The sequence below is a fragment of the Pyxicephalus adspersus genome, chromosome 4, assembly GCF_032062135.1.
Source record: "Pyxicephalus adspersus chromosome 4, UCB_Pads_2.0, whole genome shotgun sequence".
In the NCBI taxonomy this organism is placed as follows: domain Eukaryota; kingdom Metazoa; phylum Chordata; class Amphibia; order Anura; family Pyxicephalidae; genus Pyxicephalus; species Pyxicephalus adspersus.
In genome coordinates this window covers 17,677,787-17,698,512 of record NC_092861.1, presented here as the reverse complement: position 1 = coordinate 17,698,512, position 20,726 = coordinate 17,677,787, and positions in this window count along the sequence as shown.

Genomic DNA, 20,726 nt, shown 5'->3' with positions numbered 1-20,726 from the left:
TCTAAAAATTTAAAATGTTTTAAGAATGAGTTAGCAATGGCAGTTTTCATAATCTGTCAATGATAGTTCTAATTTGAGCTGCATGTGGTTTTACGGAACAGTACAATTCTCATGTACAGCATCAGCGACACTGTATTATGGTATCACATATTTTGGATGTGTAATTGATTTTTACTTTTATATTTTGCTTGGATTAAATGCAGCAGCAGCACAATCTGTTTCATTTCAACTTTCAACTTAAAAAAGCTAGTTTTTACTGCAACACCCGTTTTTTTTAAGTGGTAATAGACCTGAACTGACTAGTGGAAGTAGCAGCCACAGTAGATTTAAACACTATAAGAAAGCTTATTTTAGAGTTAATTTAAAAATTGAAATTTAATGAAATTATATTTTGTCATAGGCTTGATATAATCTCAAGGCAAGTTTTATCTCCTAAAATAATATGTATATTATAGATATATACATACCATTGTATTGTATATGTATTATTTGGGAGATAATAGCCAGAAAAATTATTCTTTGGCTGGACAGTATGTAAGCAGCTTGGTAAGGAACCAATATAACATGAAGAAATAAAGTAGGTTTTTTTCTTGGAAAAAAAGAATAAGAGAGTATTATCTTGTTTATTACCTAACTATATTAGCTAACTTGGTTAGGCCATAATATAAAATGTGAAACAAGACTGGTTTTGGTTTGTCTTGCACTAAAAATACATTATTTGAGAGACAATACCCACAACTGTTTTTTTATTGATTTGGCAATATGTCAGCTGTTTGTTAGGCCACAAAATAAGAGGATGAGGTGAGGCAAGCTTTATCTTGAAATAATTATTAGAGTGTAATAAATGAGTTAAAAAAGCCACAAATATTGTTCAGTGGCTAGGCAGTATATAAGCAACTTGGGTGTGACTACACAATAAAAGACTAAAGACTTGGAAGGTTTTTTGCTTGAAATAAACAATAGAGTGTAATACTTAAAAGACAATAGCCACCAATGTTTTTGAGTGCTGAAACAAAGGAATAGCCTTGAGGCAGCAAACACTAAATTTTGCAAAAGTGGCCAAGCCCAGAATCATTGGGCATGATTTATTAAAGCTCTCGAAGGCTGTAGAGGATACACTTTCATCAGTAAAGCTGAGTGATTCAGCAAACCTGCAATGGATCTGGTCCAGGATTCAAAACATTTGCCCACAAAAAGCAAATTACTTAAAAAAATTCATTCTAGGTTTGCTGGATCACCGAGCTTGATGAAAGTGTGTCCTCTCCAGCCTTGGAGAACTTTAATAAATCAGGCCCAATGTGTGGCAACTTTTCATAGGTCCCTACTGCTCTTTAGTTAAAGGGACTGTCCCTCTTTGTGGAACAAAACACCTCTTTACTTACTCAGTTTTCCCTTTTTTTGTTTATAGTATTAACCTCTATACCAAAAATGTATTATTTATGGCAGACCTAGAGGAATTCAAAGATTTTCTTGTCTCGAGATATATGTGACCCTAATGTGAATAACCAAAATGCCCACATCACCTTTTATTGGAAACAAATTTTCTAACTAACCTATTACATGGTTTAGATTGTAGTAGCCAAATGGACTTACAGAAGCAACAGAAAAAAAAGAACATGCTGGACACCCATACATGATATATTGGTGCCGCTGGTAGAGAGTGCTGATATTTTAGATAAGGCGATTTCTGTGGCGGGTTTCGTGTTGTTATGACCAGGTAAGCAGGACTTTTTTTGACCAGAATGACCAGAAAAGCGTCATTTTTTATAGTACAGGTGTATTTTACCTTCCAACTTGTCATGCTGCACTAAACCTTGCAATGAACATTTATATTTTTTATATTCCTAAGCATTAAATAGGTTTTACAACAAGCCTTCACTGACTTCTGTAGCTGAAGGCAGTGTGGAGGATCCTGGATAGATTTCAAGCCAGGTTTCAGCACAACGCTCATGCTCTGTATGTATATTAGGATCCCCTAGATTGTAAGCTCTTCGGGGCAGGGTCCTCTCCTCCTGTGTCACTGTCTGTATCTGTCTGTCATTTACAACCCCTATTTAATGTACAGCGCTGCTAAGTTTGTTGGTGGTATATAAATCCTGTTTATTATTAATAATATTAATAATGATAATAATAATAATAATGATTGCTACCAAGTCTCTGCTAGGTGGTGACATTAGTGCAGGAGGACAGGAGGGAAGTGCATGAGCAATGCTGGATAAAAGTAAAGCAGCCGTTCCCAAGTGGTGGTCCGCTGCTCTGGCCGGTGCATCGTCAGCCGGGTCCACCAGGCAGATCCACAGACCATGTCTTTCGTATGCATCGCAGGATCAGGGCGGTGGGCTCAGACCTGCATTGGGAGAGTGGGTGGGTTCTGGCCTTATGAAGTCACACTGAAGGAAGTTTCTTCCCCTTTAAGTGACACACGGCTCTTCGCAGCGGTCTGGAATCTGTAAATTTAGTGGTCCAGGACATCCAAAAGGTTGAGGACCACTGCTGTAAAGCACCCAGATGGTGGATTCAGGTAAGTATTTCACAATTAAAAAGGTGGGTTTGAAGGCGTGAGGGCTACAGGTGATTTTTGCATGGGGATGGGTGTTAGGTTAATATTTGAGCACACAACCACAAAGTATTCAAAATGTATATATATGCAGTATATCCAGTAGCAATTCATAAATTCCACAACAGCAATACAAAATACTGTCTGTGGTCTGATTTCTGATTACTGTCTGACTCCTACATAAATATAAATAATTCATTTTCCTCTGTACATATTAAGCTGTATGGACAAAAAACACTATTATTCTTGTACTGTCTGAATAAAGTTTAAATGTGAAGTTGCAAACCAATACATGTTTTCCAAAGTCACTTTTTTTTTGGTACTCTTATAGAAAGGGAAAAAAAACACTTGTATAACCCTTCTGTAACCAATTATGCCAAAATCCATTTCTAACCAACATTAAAATGTAATAAATATTAGGAACAAAAATATACACAACTTCACTATATCCAAAGCTTTGTGGCCTTGTATTTAAAAATTAATTCAATTTTAAAAAGTAGGAATGAAAAGTAGTTGAATGATAAACTATGTTCCCACCGAAATCTAAAACAGGCTTGAACCTTTTGGATTAAAATAAAACTTATTCAGAAGTACACAAATTTTTATGCTAGTGCCCAGTTTTTTTTTTTAACTTTTGAATTTATGCCATGCTGTTTTTTGAGCCAAGAAAAGGTATTTGCTTTACAATTGGCAGTCTGCTACAAATACGTCAGCTTGCTTATTGTGTTTAATATTTTATATGCAATATTAATAGTCATATGTTTTCCAAACATTATTTGGTATGGTATACAAGGCATTTAATAATGCTTATGTTTCTTTTCTGATTATGTGCAATTGTTTGGGTGAATGATTACAGAATGTATTGTTTGTTTTGCCCTGTATGGTTACCTTTTTAGCGCCTCCAAAAGTTATTTACTCTGAAAATAGGTTTTAAAATCCACAAGTGTGTGCTGTTATGTTTTAAGTTACTCTTGATTGGGTTCCAGATGAACATTGACTGTTAAAGTCTAGTGAAGAACATTCAAGTGCAGCTTAACTGTATGGTTCACATTAACTGTAGGCCATGCAGTAAACAAATACTCAGCTTTATCCATTCAGTATGCATATATAATAGAGGTTTCAGGTTCGCTGCAGGTAAACTCTTCCAAACTTTACGTTTCACATCTAGCTTTTTGTTATACATGATCTTTGAAGCTCAGATGTTCGGCCTCCTTACCTGCTAGCTGCTTTTGCCATATTTGACCTCCCACCTTGTTCCACCAATATATTTATAGTTATCACATAAGTATAAGAAACCTCAACATTTTATATTTCTTCCCTTAGGTAACCAAAAAACACCACCCTTCAACCATCTTAACACCTGTCTATTGGTCCTCAAGGGCGTTATCCACCAACATCACCACCAACACCATCCAAAATATGGTCTTCAATGTCTTGGATCTTATGTCCCCAGCGGCACCACAGGAATGCTACCAGCCACAATGCAGCCACTTTTCTTCAAAAGCCTGCAGTTACACCTCCTGCAACCTCTTTACATTTCAAAGTAACCACATTTAAGGTGGTTCCCCACCGCCCAAACAATGGTCAGATGCTCCCCTTGAGCCACCAACTTTCTAGCCCCGACATAACCCCACAGAACCAGCCAAGGAAGCTGTCCATATCCTAGATGGGTGTGTGGGTCACGTTCACTCCCCAGCTCTTCTTCTCCTAACTGACCTCACATCTTCCTTCTTACCCTCCTAAAAGCTCTTGACCACCACTCTCCTTTTTCAATCCAGCCAATAGCCCTCCACTTCCTTTCCCACCTAACCATGCCACCTTAACGCATCTCTGGCTGGACCCGTCTCATGTCCAGCCCTCCTCCTTTGGTCCTTCCTCCCTTGGTTCCAATATTCACTTTCATGTAACTATAGCCTTACAATTCTGCATGGCTGGTATTGGCCAAGTAATAGGAGGCAGGGCTCCGGTTGGGAAGCTTGTGAGGCCAATTTAACACTGAAAATTTGTATGCATATAAAGATAACAGCGATCCTGTGCAATATCAAAAAAGCTCAACTGAACTTTCAGTTGAAATCAACTAACAGTATTCCAAGTGCATTAAAACAAAGGGCTTCACTAAACAGGGTCTACTTTTGCTCCTTGTCATCCCCCAAAATACAGCTAGATGCGATCTATGCAATAAAGCTAAATGATCTAGGCAGATATTTAATATAAATAATAATAAACTGTATTTATATAGAGCCAACATATTACATTACATAGGGGTTGCAAATGACAGACAGATACAAACAATGACACGGGAGAAAAAGAAGAACCTGTCCAAACGAACTTGAAGCTCTGCATTCATTAATACATAAATCATTAAATGTATTTTGTAACCATCCATCCAGAGATGTAATGAATCAGAGTTTTGCTACAGTGCACAGATCCTACGGATAGGAGGGGAGTAGAGTGACAAAAAGCTTGCTTCTCCTCCTTTTTCTTTCTAGTCCCAGGGATGTGGCAAGGATACCTGTAAATATTAGTGATTTGCTGAGCTGCAGCCAGAAATACAGATCCTTCTTTGGCATGTAAAACAGCTCCCATATATGTATAATTAGCAGTTTGTCTGCAGTTCAGCTTTAAGTCTAATTTTATGAGGATGTGGACTTATTATTAGTATACCTTAAGTAGTTAAAAACTGAAAAGGAGAGACCAAATTATTAATATACTGAGAAGTCATTTTGCAGAGTTAAGTAAATATTTGTAGACTTACTTACAAGTGTTGTATGAAGTTTTGTTAGAACAAAATTAAGGGCATGTCAGTCATCACGTGTTGTTGATTTATTTTGTAGCCAAGTAACTAAATTCAGTATCGATGCTTAATTCCTTACAATCCTGAATCTGCTAAAACATGGCTACTTGTGGTCAAAGGACCAAATTATTCAGTTGAACTCCATGGTCCATTAACATATTCGATTCCTTGGGATTGGGGTAAAGACTGCAGAGACAGCTACCATGATGGCTCGAGTAAGTCATAAAAATACATTGACATTACTACACAGACAGATTTGAAAGGCGAATCTGCTCCTAAGTGATATTTTACAACAACCTTTGTCAACCTTTTTAACATGGGAATCCATGGAAATAACTTTCAGATCTTCAGAGAACCCTGCTAAATTACTATATCCAAGGCTCAGAATATATTAGCTTGGTGATCAGTAAGAAAAATGCATTCTACATTTGTGATTATCGGGAAGAATAGCGTCCCTACAGATAGCCAAAAAGATCATTGGTGTCAGATAAGAGTCCATTGTTGTCATATGTGAGAGCCATAAACTCATTGCTCAAAGAACCCCTAGCTAGCTCTTGAGGAACTCAACGGTTTCATGAAACCCTGGTTAGGCTATAGATGATGGGAGATGGGGTGGGTCAGCCAAGTAGTGTTGAGTGTTCTAACACCTGCCATAAGCTTCATAATGAAAAATAAATAGAAATACAAAAAAGGGGGTCTCATCTTCTCATAAAGGCTGTGGTTATTGTATAGACCAGGGGTGTCAAACTCTGGCCTGAGAGTCAAATCTGGCCCTCAACATCCTTTTTTTGGCCCCCAAAGGAATCCTAAAGATGAACTACAGCTGGCCTGCCGCTACCTGCCCTATGCGTGGCCCTGCATTGGATTGTTTTTTATAGACGCAAATAATGCCAGAAATTTTAATGGCGGCGCTATTTCTGTGAAGAGGGAGTCTCAGCGGCAGGCCACACATAAAATTTTGCTTCTCATTGGCCGCGTCTGCCATTTCCAGCACTACCCCTCAGCTGTACATTTCCTTGCTACTCCGAGGCATGGACATGAATGGATTTTCATATGGGAATATTGTTATTAATATTGTTAGCCTGGGCAAAAAGGTTACCATTGAAATGTTACTCAGAAGGCTACAAATTGAGAAAGAGGCATAAGATTTTTTCTTAAATAAAATAAAAAAAAAATTTTTTATGCCTCTTTCTCTATTATAAGCTTGTTCCAGATTGAATGTAAAGCAAAACCTCTTTGTTTCCATATGAAAAGGGTTTATATCTAATGAGAAGGAAACATTTTTAATAAACTTCAAGGTTGGCGACTTTGTCTAAGTTTTTAATTTTGTCCCTCTGTGTATTTGAGTTTGACACCCCTGGTAAAGACCAAGGTCAAACCAAGGTAAATCAGATATCAATGACAAACATAACCACTTGGTGAACTGGACTCATCTGTAACATCATACATCCATGCTATCCTGTATTAGACACACACTAATTATGGTTGGCTGTAAAACGGGACCAACAAGGACTGAATGCAGACAATTCGGGACAAATATCTCTCAATTATGTGATGCTCTCTTAAGGCAGTATGCTACCTTTACTTACTTTATAAGATAAATAACATGTTCTCATTAACCAAAACGTTCACTGGACCCTTTCACATGCCAATTTCATGCCAATGTTTTTTAAATAATGAACACCCTGAAATTGATTTACCCATTCCCTATGATATGCACAATGAAAATGGGCATTCAATATATTGCAAACATTTTAACTATGTTTTCTTTGGCTTTTCAAACATCTGCAAATTAGGTTGTCAATTTAAAGTGGAATAAACCTGTGTTGGTGGCAGTGAGCTTTTCTATATTTGCCAAATATGTACAACATATTTGCCAAATATGGAACTGACAAGTGTCCTGCATTGATTATTGGTCAAGGAACCTGTCACCAATGCTTCCCCCAAAGCTTCCATATTCACTGCCAAGTCTTTCAGGTCTGCCAGGTTACTGTTTGGCCTTTGGACAGTCACTGATGATGTAATTACATTGTCCCTAACATCTAGATCTTTTTCCAACAATGCCGGGAATTGAGCCGAACTCTACAGTTCATGGTGCATGAGCTGTGCAGTGTAAACAAGCAAACAAAAACCCATCAGGGCTGGGGATTATTTTATTTGATAGCAAAAGAGACTTTGCATGTTTCCTCCGAAACTGACCTCTATTTTTTTTGGTGTTTAGTCCTTCATTAATCGTTCTGTAAAAGATAATGTATAAATTATTCCTTAGGGAAGTCAACCCTTTAAGTAAATATTGGGCTACAGATTTGATTTTCAGTGCAGGGCCAGTGGTGCTTCTCATTATAAAGCATTACAGAACCTTCGGGAACACAGCTGCTATGCAGACATGTGCCTACAGTCCGCTCCAGACAAACGTCAAGAAGAAATGGTTTTATTCACTTGCGTCTGGTACTGAAGCCAGGGACTTGTGTACTAGATAGCAATGCTCAACATAATGATGAATAAGCTCCACTAGGTGTGTCAGATCAGCTCGATATGCCCTGCTGCCAAACTGAACTGAAATATATGTCTCAGTGCATACCAGAACGCCTTCACACTTATGCATATGTAATACTAAAGCAAGTAATAGGCTGCAATAGGGCAGCATATGAAGGTAGGTACTATTTTTTTTATTTTTATATATTTTCAAATAATGAGGTTAAATCAGAGCTGCAGGCAGGCAGCTAAATACACAATTAAAATCCATCTATGAGAAATGTTTAGGCTGCCAAAAGATTTGCAATTGCTTTTAGTCAGTCTTGAGTTCCAGGTAAACTTGGTAGACAGACTTTAATGTAAATCTCAGCTTTAAGTTAATGTACAGTTTTTCTTTAAGCTAAAAGTAATAATTAAATTTTGTTATACAGCAGTGATTTTCAACCATTGTGCCACGGCACACTAGTATGCTGTGAGAGGTTTTCAGGTGTACCGTGGGAAATTACCTAATTACCATTGTCAAGTGTTTGTCAGTGCTTCCATGTCAGTGGGTGGCAGTAGGTAGCTTATCTGCCTTGTTTATTCTTAGAGACAAGAGAAGTCATTTTGTAACATTTTGTGGCGTGCCACAGGATTTTTTCAATGTAAAAAATGTGCCCTGGCTCAAAAAAGGTTGAAAAACACTGACATATAGTGACTGCCAAACATGAAGCATTCAAAGCTTTACTGGATAACTGCATCATCTAACCCACTCCTTTTCAACAATCTGTGCTGTCCTGCCCCTGCCCCATTTAGCTATTTGCTTTCTGCCCGGTCAGTCATTTATTCTTAGCTGCATGTGTATGGCTTCTTAAGCTAGCTTGCATACAACTGCAATACTTTCACAAATACATTGATACAGTGCCCCTGATTCATCAAGCAAAATCGGATTATCGGTCGCGCATTCGTATTAGCGATCCCGCGGTGATCCGCGATCGCTGGCCGCGCGTACGTTCGCGCTTCCAGCGATCGCGGATTTCAATGATGAATCAGGGGCAGTGTGTGAAAGGCAATGATGTTAACTGAGAATTACCCTGTCCTTGCTGTAGTTACCTATTCTGCTAAACATACAGTAGAGTAAAAAAAAAGTCCTTACATTAGCATTTATACAAAAAAAGTTGTGGTTTGTGATTGGTTGTGCTGCCAGCAGTGGCAGAGGAGTGATGATAACAATGGTTAGTGAAAACTGTTTTGAAGATGAGATCAACATAGGTGAAGGATGAAGCTAGTTTCAGGTCGTTTGTGGTCCATCGTCCGTGGATCCACTAGGACAGTCGTTCGGACGATGGATGACGAGCATTGTACACAGGCCAGATTCTCACCTGATCAGCCCTGAGCCAATTATCGTACGAGAACCGTTGCATGTGTGTACCTAGCCTTTGCAATAGGGGAGAAAAAAAGGTTCAAGGGCACTTTTATTATGTTGAGTTCCTTCAACAATACAAAAAAAGTTCCCCTTTATTATTAAACCAAGTAGGTATTCTTATCTTTGTCTTCCATCTTTACTTTATATGTATGTTACTAAATTACAAAGTGCACTTTCAAGCCATTTCACACAATTGAATAAACACCAGGCTTCAGAGAAAAAACTCTATTCTTCACCTTAACTAAGGCTATGTACACCGGTGCAATAATTATCCTTAGAAAACAAACCAGTAACGACCGATCAGCGATTATGCACGATTATTTTAATTGACTGTATTGTACGCAATTCTGTACTTGCTGTAACGATACGATCGTTCAAATATAATCCACCAATAATGTGCACACACTAAATACGATCGTTTTAACGATGCAGGTAGTGACGTGTATCGGAGAAAGTGTATCAAAGTGTATCATAGAACAATCCACGATCATTGAACGACCATACACACAATAGATAGCGAACAATCGTCGCCCAATCAGATCCGCCGAGGTGGTCATTCATTTCCGGTGACATTGCTCATTCATCGGTGCCATTGGCCAGTCATTGTGCACTATTTTTGTTAACGATACTGCACATGTGTACGTAGCCATACTGAATTCTATAACAGATATCCTGGGTCACATCCAGCACAATAGAGATGGTTCAGTAGATTCACCTTTACCACCCAAAATGACCTAATACACTAAAGGAGCCAGCATGCTATTGTTCCCTGCAAAACCTATTTAGAGAGTGTTATATCTGCTGCTTTCTGCAAACCAAGTGAAATCTCGGAGTGAGCAGGTTATGTCATTTTAAACCACGTGCTAGCTATAAAACAAGTAGCATGTGGTAGCAATTGAAGTAGTAGCTGTGCTGGCAGTGGTTCAAGTGAAGCTAATGTACTGTTCAAGGAGAAGTCATGGCCGTAATTTCCAAAGGAAATTTTCTAGTTCAGGCTGAGATCTGTGTATGTGGAACAATAGTGACAATGAACTATTTGGTGATAAGACTATCTTTATTTACTTGTGTGTATATGGAAGGAAATTGCAAGTGATAGGTAAAAAAGGACATAGCCTACAGCACTGAAACAGATTAAGTGAGGGATGAGCTAGGAATGGAAATGAGTGTATTGAGGGCCATATGGAAGTAAAGTCAGGGGCAGAACCTAAGCCAAATTGCTGCACTTTGCTTTATACTTCTGCCAGGATTGGCCACATCTGTACACATTTGGGTAAATTGTGCAGTATAAATTAAAGTACAGGCAGGGAAAAGCTTGTAATGCAAGAATCTTACATTTATATCCTATTTCTCTAAAGGAGCTTTATTGGAGATACATTTGTGGATTTAAAAATCATAACCATAAAAAAAAATGTAAATAATAATTAAAAACACGCACTAATAACTAAAATTGCCCATTAAAATGTAATTTAAAAAAGAAAGTTTTGCTGCAAAAATTAGCTTCAATATTGAAATTTACAGTGCAGTATTTTTTTTGCCACTAGGTGTCTTTAGTGTGATGACCGGCATCAAACTTACGTACTTTCTTTGAGCCCGGGTCATCCTGGATCATGTGATTGGGCATTAAAATAAAAATTAGGACAGCAAAAAGTTAACCTCTCAGCTTCTTCTGTTTTTAGTTTCATTAACACAGCATACTACCCAGAGTATATGTATTGTGGTGCACAGTAAGCATTTTCCATTGGGCTCCACTATACACTGTGTTGAGATGTCATTTACAATACTGCCTCCTATAAGACTTTTTGATTTTAAAGTATATTGAAAGCCAAAACATGCTTGATTTTAGAGTTATTTCTAACAATTTTTAATACAATTCTTACATATTCTCTAAAGTCTGAAATAAAGAAATACTAAAATGATGTGAAGATCACATGAGGACTAAAGTTGAGGAATGCTGTTATAAACTGTAACATTTTTGGGATCTGGTAAGATAAATGGTAAATTCTGAGCCTGGCAAATAGCATGAATGTTTATGATTGCCATATGATGAGTGGCGGAATTCTATAACGCAGAGGACCACCAACAAGGACTCAGCTCAGAGAGGTTAGCTTGTATAGAGTAAAAAGATTGGAAAACCAAGCTGGCAGAATTGATCAAGATTTAGGTTTTTAAGGTCTGTCAAAAGTTGACAATGGTTTTCTGGGGTTATGTACAAATCCCTCTTCCTCAGAGCTTAAGCTGCATACACACGTGCAATAATTGTCGTTGGAAACGAACGACTAACGACCGATCGTCTGATAATCGCTAACAAAAAAAGTGCACAACGACTAGCCAATGACGCCGATGAACGAGGATTGTCACTGGAAATGAACGACTGTTCCAGCGACTCTGAATGGGCGACAATTGTTCGCAATCTATTGTGTGTAGGGTCGTTCAGTGATCATGGATGTTTCTGCAGTATACTTTCTCCTTTTCATGTCACTTCCTGCATCGTTAAAACGATCATATCTAGTGTGTGTACAATATTGGTGGATTATATTTGAGTGATCATAACGTTTCAGCATGTACAGAATTGTGCACAATATAATCGTTCAAAATAATCGTGCATAATCATTGATATGTCGTAGTCATTCATTTTCTAACGACAATTATTGCACATGTGTACCTAGCCTTAAATTTATTGTACAAAAGGAATCTGGGTGAATAGTTAATCCTGTATATTACTCTTTGTAAGTTGTATATAGAAGCTCACCACTTCCAGACAAAACGAAAACAAAAAACACAAAGCTGGATTCACATTTGAGCAGTCCGTTGTGGTTCAGCAGCATTAATATTTATTTTATTATTTTGCACATTAAAGCAGAAATAAACCCCCTATAATCACCTGTCCCCATTCTGTCATAGGGTGCTGTCATCTTCTTCCTTCTTCTCTTCCTTATTGCCATCTTGGCCATCTTGATTGGCCAACTCCAGCACAGCCATGCAGAAAATTCATTGAGGCCCTGCAAACACAGGGAAAGCTGGAATTGCATTTCCGACAGGTCAACAAGGTGATCAGGCAGGTAAGAATGATTATATTGCAGAAGGGACATGACCCATCCCCTTCTGCAATAATGTCATGCCTGTTCAAAAAATTTTAAAAGTGGAACTTTACTTCTACTTTAGCATACTTTTAGTAAAGGAAGCAAATTCCAATACATGGCAATGGACCAAAAAACACACATAATCTTTTTTCGGTAATGCACTGAACCACTACTGCAAAATGCATTGGGGTGTGAAATAACTACCCTCATTACAATTTATAACTAAAAAAAAGTAGATTGTTTTTGGTAACTTACCGGTAAAATAAATTAAAATAAATTATTTTGCTCATCTCTACAACTTAGTTGGTATAAATAATGTTAAAACTCTCAAGCTCAGTGTGCGATCCTCTGGTGCCCAGGAATCACACACAGGAGGATTCCCAGGGCTGCATTCAGAAATCCTCCTGTACTGATTTCCTGGAACTTCCAATGGATTCACGAAATCGGTTCACCAAATATTTCCCTGACCCATCAGAAGTTCGAGGAAATTTTCACAAGAATGCCAGAGGCATTCTCGCTCATCCCTAGTAATGAGTTTATACTGCTTTTTCCTCTCCTACAAGAGGCTGATACCAATTCAACTTAAAAGTACTTTTAGTAAATACAAGACTTAATATTCAATGATAATTCAGTGCTTAGCACTCATGCCTTGGCAGTGCTGGGTCCCAGATTTGGATGTCAGCTTGGACACTGTCTGTGTGAAGTTTGTATGCCCTCGCCTTGTTTGCATGGTTTTCGCTCCTCATCATAAAAACATTCAGTTAGATAATTGGCTTTCCCCTCAAATTGCCCTTAGACTGTGGTAATGACATATGACTATGGTAGGGACAATAGATTGTGAGCCCCTTTGATGGAAAGTTAGTGACATGTGACATGTGGATTTTATTTTAGTACTGTCACACTTGGGGAGACATGGCCACTAGGGGGCGCTACCGTTTGCACAGAGATGGTGTGCGCCCTTAGAAGGGCCAGGGTGCAGAGTCTGAGCAGTAACCAGGTCTTCTCCAGAGCCTCTAGTGGTGAGGATGTTGCACTGCTGGTTAGTGCCAGGTTGCAGTCCTTGGGCACACCAGGGTGGGTAGGAAGATACACGGTACCAAGCAACAGGTGTACAGGAACTTGCTAGCAAAATAGTGGCTCGGCACTAGAGGAGACACTTTCCATGAACGCAGAGTGCTGTGTCTGAGCTAGCTAAATAGCCAAGGATTTTGATGAGGCTATTTCCTGATTGGCCGGCGGGATGGGCCAAACTGATAAGGCTTAGAAGCGCAGGCAGGCCCTAGGTTAGAACTTCTCACATACGCAGGAGAGAGACACCTGTGCTTTAGTGAGGGGGAGGTAAGTGTGACAAGGGCTATAAAAAAAACAAGTTAATCTTGCATTGATTATAAGGTGGCATTAATTTGTGTTTATCTGCTCAGGGTTTAGCTTTACATTATTTTTTAAATATGTTTAAAAGTATAATGAAAATATAAGCTACTTGAGAAATAAGAAAACCTTTTGTTCTACAGAATAAAAAATAATAAGCAATTTGTGTGACTTATTATACTTAATATTATTATTATTAATAATAATAATAATAATAATAATTATAATATTACTAATAATAATAAACTGTATTTATATGGTGCCAACATATTACCCAGTGCTGTACATTAAATAGGGTTATTGATCATTTTTATGGATAACACCCACTTGTACTATAGCTCTATACAAAGTATAAATGATTTCACCCACAATTTACACAAATTTTACCCAAAATGCACACAATTATCACATTGGATTCAATTAAAAGTGTAAGACTCACGAGGAGAAGGTAGAAGCACACATTTTGTAGGAATACAGTGTAAAAAGTGAGTAAAGTTCGGATAAAAGTTGGGTAATTATTGGCTGAAAAAATTAAAACTTCTATAATTTCTCTTACTTAATAAACTGCAGAGATCCAGATATTCTCTACTTGACAAGTTTCCTGTCAACTTGTTTTATCCAGTATTCTGTTTTTTTGGAAATCAGAACACATACTTTCTTGTTATCAGAGATTTATTTCATATGTTTCTCATGGGGAGTAGCTGAAGAATGGTAAATGTTTTATGTTATCTCTTCATAGCTCTAAACAGTGGTTCATTCCCATTTCCACAGCACATGATCAAAGCAAGTTTATTTGTTGTATCTGCATTAAAGGGTATTAATTAGATTTTACCAAGGCTGCACTGTGTGGGGAGTTCAGGTTATCCATACCAGGCCGATAGAAGGGAGCAATGCCATAGACTAGAGCATCACTCAACACAGTAAATGTATGTTGAAGCCGGATAGTAGCTGTTTTTTTTTGATGAATCATTAACTTATAGGGAAAAAAGAACAAAGTGTCTATTTATAAATGTTTTCAAGATTCAATCAAATTTTACCCAAAATTAAAATAGTTTTCCCATTGGATTTATTTAGAAACTGTTTATATAATTATCACATATTTTCAAAGTAAAATTAACCACCCGAGCGATAACCCCGACCTTGGTTCGGGGTTAAAATAATTACAATTATCGATAATCCCGAACTTTTCTCACTGTATGAAAATATAGTGAGAAAAGTTCGGGTTTATCGATCACTTACCTTGGTCCCGCTGCGATCCAGCGTCGATCTCCAGCGTCGTCCTCCAGCGTCGGGTGCCCTCTCCGGGAAGAAGAAGCCGGCCGGCTTCTTCTCCCTCCGTGCGTGTACGTCGGCGCGTACGATGACGTGTGGCATAGGGGCAATGGGGCCACTGGCTAAGATTTAAATAGAGGCTCAAGCTGATTCTGGCACTCAGGCAGGCAAACCCCAGCTGCAAGAAAATGTAGGAGTTTGCTTGGGATGGCTCTGAGGCTGTGAATCATCTAAAGTGGCACTCAGCGATGTGGAGCTGGGCCCTACCCACAATGACTGGTCAAACCTGGTTGCAGTCAAACTATTACTGAATCATTTGCAGATGGCAATCCCAACATCACACAGAGTGCAGACAGCAATGGCACAAAACAGAAGTCAGGAACTGGGGCACCACCTTGCCTAATGCCTTGGGCAATGGCCTTTTTTCACCAAGCGACACTGGCCCTCCAAGAAAGCTACTACTAGCCTATCCAGCAAGCAAGAAATGGATTGCAGTTTTTGCCTATTGCTAGTATGGCATGGCTTATAAGCTAGAAACACAGTAAAAGGTCCTAGCTGACATGCAGAGGGGAATTTGCACTCTGGGACAGTACTAATAAAACATTTTGAACTGCTGACCCTGAATGGACACACTTTACCCTTCAGACATCAATCAGACTAGTACCTACAGTCAATGACCCATGAATGATAGACTTCAAATAGCTACCTGCTCTCATTTAGACTTGCAATCACATTTTCAGGGAGTAGTCACTTATCTTTAACTTTCTTTGAGGCTTTAGGATATTAAGCCAACTGCGAGATGAAAACCTATTTCTAGATTTGGAAATTATTTAGGATTAGCATTATACCAAGTAGGTGTACACGACAAGAGTCCCTATCATCCTTATGTTACAACAGCACATGGCAATACATTTGGAAAAAGATCCCAGCCCAGGACTCTCTATTCTATTACATGGGTTAGAGCTGCACATCCAAAGAAACACTAGTACATTAAAGGAAAACCATTATGGATTCAAGTCTTTTTAGTTTTTTTAATATTATATATTCTTTGTTTTACAAACAACCACCTATTTATAGGAAATTATTCCAAGAACACTATAGGCTATATAAATGGGGATTGTTTCCTTTTAGGTCTTTCTTTGTGATGATTAAAATCGTGGATGGAGCTTTAAAGAGGAACTACCTATTCCCAACAGTCAGCTATGTTGGGATCATAAACTTTGTGCAGCTTAGTGTATATTAGAGAAAAAATTGTGAAAGGGCAGATGAGTTAGTTTTTTTACAAAATATACATAAATTACCCTCTTACAGTAAAGAACCTGCCTGCTTCCAGATTTTTATTTCATTTTTAAGTATTTATTAAGGGAGAGGGAGAACAAGAAAGTGACCAATGCCCTTTTGTGTTTAAATTTTGTATCGAGCTATTGAGCTTATTGAACAACAGGCTGAATAAACACACTTGGGTAACACAGCATACCTTTGTTGGAAGTCAGCAAACTTCTTAAACATAAGCAAATAAACAGCAAATCTAAAATCCTAACTCCTGATACTAATGTGTATTTAAAACAATAAAATGGAAAGGGATTCAAGCTAAACTAAACCTTTTTACGTTCACCTGTCCCATCTTGATTAGCTAGTCCCGGCGGATGTAGGCATGTGGGAGGCCATTCAGTCCCGTTAGCTGCAGGGGGAGTCGGGATGCACCGGGTATCTGGGCTACCGATGGCTACCTATTTTTTAAAGTTAAATTTTAGTTCCACCTTAGTTTAATAAATCAACAGACTTGCTGATTTTAAATATCCAGTATTGGAACCTAAAAAATATAGTTTTGTCGGCACATAATTAGATAATTCAAGTGAATGTATTTTCGGATTAGCTGTATGACAATATACCCAGTGCTTAGAGTCAGAGCATCATGATAGCACAAGGTTGGGTCTGAGGTTCAAATAGAACTCTATCTGCAAAGTGTTAGTATGTTCTCCCCATTTTTACGTGGGTTTCCTCTGTGCATCTAGGCTTCCTCTCACATCCCAAAAACATGCAGTGGGGTTAACTTGCCAGAATTTCCCTTGTACCATATGACTATGGTAGGGACATTAGATTGTGAACCCCTTTGTGGGACAGTTAGTGATGTGACTCTGGGACTTTGTAAAGGCGCTATATAAATACAAATCAATAATAATAAAAAAGGACACAATGCAATACATCCAGGCATTTTGAGGACGTGGAAAAACCAAAAAATTGTGTCTGTATAAAGGTGAAAAAAATAACCACCATGTATATCAAGGGAGATGTAAAAAAAAATACACAGGCCAAGACTGGTTACTGAAAAAGTATACATAAAACCCACACAAATATTCTCCCTCAGTAAATGTCTCATATATTTACAATAGTAGCAGATAAAATGTTATAAGTAGACTTCATGGACATGAGCTTGCCAGCAATACACCCAAATGTCCGCTGCCTATGTTTAACTCCACTGATTTATTTTTCATATTAATTGTAAAAACGTGTAAAAATGTCAATTGTCCCTCATTACAGGCTGACAGTGAAGTGGAACGTCCAGCCAAAAGCAGGGACTGAAAGAATTACATTGTAATAAATCTTTGCAATCATTGTATTTACAGGGGGACATTGAGTGCTTTTGCCAAGAAGATTTGGCTTGGTCAACACAGGCATGCAGTAAATTTCGTCTCAAGGTTCCCGAAGATTTGTGACATCATCCTGGATGCACACAGATGAATTTTTCAACTTGGATGACCTGTTAACTGGAATTAATTTTCTGCTGAATGCTTTCCAGTATCTTATGTTCAGGTTCGGGCTTTTTTTTCTGGTGAAAAGCAAAAATTAAACCAGAAACAGTGTCTTATAAATAATAGTCTTGGGGGCATTTTATTAGCTGGAGTGAAATTGAAGTTGTTTTGTTTTATGATGCTTCTGTCAGTCAAAACAATGGAATGGCTGATCTTTGTTAAAAGAGAAGGAAGCTGGGGTAGGAGAATTCATATTGGATTTATTAGTGACACATAATAATGCTGGAAGTGAACTTTTCTATGGCTAAAAAAAAAAGAATGTTTATCACAAGAGGCCATTTTATTTCAGTGGATTTAAAGAGATTATGAAAGCTGAACTGCAAACATAAAATTGTATATATATATATATATATATATATATATATATATACGCAGGGGTGCTGGAGCTTTGAGTGGTGGTGGTAGTCCTGCTGCTGTGTAGGATAATGCAGATTGGCCCCTTTCTCCAAGCACCCATGCCACTATTTATTAAATATCAATGAGAAGATTTGTACCAGTGTTAGGGCTGTACCCCCTAGCAAATGACGTGGGATTACCTGGCACGTGGAGTCTAAATGTTTCTGGGTCTTCACCAGAGGAATGATGGGCTGGTGACCCTAATGGTCACCGCACTGCTTTGCTGCGGGAGAAAACCAGGTCGCAGCCCCCAGGCCCTCCCCACCAGGGGCGAGTGGGACAGAGGGTCTTGGTGTGGGGACCACGCAGATCAGGGGCTCAGATGACAGCAGGAGGTATAGTCCAGGCGGACTGATGGACAGAGCAGGCGGAAGACGGCGGTAGGCAAGGCAAGGTCAGGTAACAGGCCAAGGTCAAACACCTCCAAGCAAACGACTAGCTGACAGAGAGGCAGGAAATGCATTTAGAATCCAGGAACTAGAGCCTGAAATCAGGGAGGTAATAATACAGCTAGCAGGCAATAGCAGGACAAGGCTGGAACCAGGAACTATTCTGTTCATTGGCTGCTCGCATTTCCTGAAATACCCTTCAGCTGAGCACAGTCTCAGAAAAAGTGCAGGGGATGCTAAAAAAGGTACATCTTTGCACAGCTAAAGGGAAGCTGAGGATGCTGCAGGCTGCTGGACAGATGATCTGTGGGCGGAGTGGTAACAACCAGAGACTCAAGGGGTGGCAGAATTTACCAAATTTAAATCTTCTACCCAGATAAAATTGTCAAATATATATACTGGCAACTAATTATTTTTGGTTTCAGGCTTCCTAAAGGAATGTGTTTGCATGGTCAGATCTCAGACAGTACAAAATAAATTATAATTATGTATATAGTAAAAGTCAATGCAAAATACTGCAGTATAACTGATATTGCAGCTATGTATGTATGGCCAGCTTTTGGCAGATAAAATATGGCAACATATATGTTTTTATGTGTATACTTGTACCTGTTTGACTTGAGTTCAGCTTTAAGGGAACTACAAATGATAGGTTTATTGATCATTTCCCGCCCCTGTTGGCACATTGCTGCGTTTATGAAGTCCATGTAACTCCTGGATTTGAAAGCACAAGTTAACCTTCTTGAGAACTATTAGGGAATAAATGTGATATCATGGATTTTCCAAAAAAAGTGCATGAACCATATCTTGTCCCCATTGAATCTAAACTCTTATGATGTAACCTCCTGCTCCTCTTCTATACTTTGCCTGGAGCCTGTTTGAAAAATCTGACTGATGATGAATCTTTCCCTCTAAGGATTACATCAGTACTTTAATCAAATTCTGTCTGTTGTTTTTAGTACTGACTATAACTGAGACTGATGAGAGCCAGAGACCTGCATGGTTCATGTTGTATCACACATAGAAGTTGCAGCATCGCTTTAGATCATACAAGCGGTTTTGTTACTAGTGTAGAGGGTAGACAAACTTTGACCATCTTGATATCTCTGTGTATGGATATGGGATAAATCACTCATCACTGTGAATTGTAGGAAAGATTACATTAAGGTACATGGCTATTTGTAATTTAGGCATTTTAACAGCTCTTTATCATTAGATTTTGGCTGTAAGTCTTGGATGGATGGGTAGATGTATTGTCAATTTAATGCTTGTCTAAAAGCTCTCTAGCAATATGTTCCCAATACCTTCATTTACTCACCCACCCCAACCTCCCACTTGACCTTCTCCTGTATTCACCTCTTCTACCTCTCCTATACCCTCTCTCACCTTGATACTCTAAAACTCTTGAAACCTGTAAACACACTGTTAAAACCCACTTCAGCTCTGCCTGCTATTCAAGCAAAGCTATATTTTGATCCAACACTTCTTCCTCCTCCAACATCTGTGGCTCATATACAGTTCTTGCTTTCTCTAACTTTTTTTTTTCTCAACCTCTTAAAAAAAACTTCTAGGTCTGGGAGACCCCTTACATTAGTAGTCAGTTGGAAGAATGGTGGCCTGAATACCACCCTTAAAGACATGTATGATGTGTTATGCTGCTGGTTCTACCAGCTTAAGGGCTAGACAGGCTCCAGCAAATGGAAAGTCAAACAGACTCAAGTCAAACAAAGAAACCCCTGGCAAGGTCTTATAGAACCCTAATGTTTCATAAAACTCTGGTTGAGGGTGCCTGCTCTAAATTGTACAAGCAAGGCTCTCCTTTTTGTATTTGGAAAATGTTATTTACTATCTTAAATAACCCCTATGTAATATTTATTATTTTGCACAATGCCATGGGAAATTAAAGTACAAAATATTTCAATAAATAATTGATTTTTTAAAAAACAAATTTAGTAATGCTTAGAAAAAAAGTTACTAGAAAAATAAGTTTCATGAATGTATCAAAACTTGGTAGTATGTGCTACTAATATGTTTAAACATTCTACCCTGTCATCATATTAATCATAACCAGCAATTTTGTCCAATTATAGAATTAACATGGATCCATTGTTGGATCCTAAAGCTTCATGGATCACTTTACTTTTCAGTAAGATAGATAGATAGATAGATAGATAGAT